This window comes from Monodon monoceros, unplaced genomic scaffold, assembly GCF_005190385.1.
Source record: "Monodon monoceros isolate NGI ecotype Baffin Bay Population unplaced genomic scaffold, NGI_Narwhal_1 Super_Scaffold_1, whole genome shotgun sequence".
NCBI classification, from domain to species: domain Eukaryota; kingdom Metazoa; phylum Chordata; class Mammalia; order Artiodactyla; family Monodontidae; genus Monodon; species Monodon monoceros.
In genome coordinates, this window is record NW_021703765.1 from 57,378,162 (window position 1) to 57,379,103 (window position 942).

The window sequence follows — 942 nt, forward strand, 5'->3', positions numbered from 1 at the left end:
CTGGACACGAACCCGCGTCCCCCGCATCGGCAGGCAGACCCCCAACCACTGCGCCACCAGGGAAGCCCGATAATTTTTTTAATTCAAATATCAAATGTATTTTTAATGTGCCCACAGAGGAATCTACATATGAGTTCATGAAGACCAGCAAGTGATACTCGTGTATGCAGAGGAAAGATGATGGCCTGTTTCTTGATGGTCATGAAATTTGATAAATGACTTCTTTCCACAGAATCTCTGAAATAGAGTGATGCAGGTACTCACATTTTATCAAATTAGTTAGAGCTTTTCTAGGAATTGGCTCTGTTTTTACTTACGTCCTTCTGTGACAAAATTAAAGATAAGTTATTTGTTAGAGGCACTATCAATGGTCTTAATTGGAAAACATTTAGCAAGATGAACCTAGCATGCTGGGTGTGAGACTAGGAGAACTTGTGCTCTGGTTTCAAAATCCAGCAGTTCTTAGTGCTATACTTTCCCAAACCATAGAGAACTGGCTTTTCCTGGGAAACCCTAACTTCTCACACGATGCTCCTTTTTATTCTTTTTACTTATTTACATTGCTTAATGAAATGAGGCAATCACATGATGTACTCTAACTTGAAAATCCTGTAAGCTGATACTTCAAATTCTATAAATTATATCCAGATCTAGTATTCTTTTTTTTTTTTTTTTTTTAAGAAACCGTTTACTTTCCGTCAGCTTATTTCCATTTTAAGAGTTTGTGGTCCAGGGCTTCCCTGGTGGCGCAGTGGTTGAGAGTCCGCCTGCCGATGCAGGGGACATGGGTTCGTGCCCCGGTCTGGGAAGATCCCACATGCCGCGGAGCGGCTGGGCCCGTGCGCCATGGCCGCTGAGCCTGCGCGTCGGAGCCTGTGCTCCGCAACGGGAGAGGCCACAACAGTGAGAGGCCTGCGTACCGCAAAAAAAAAAAAAAAAGAG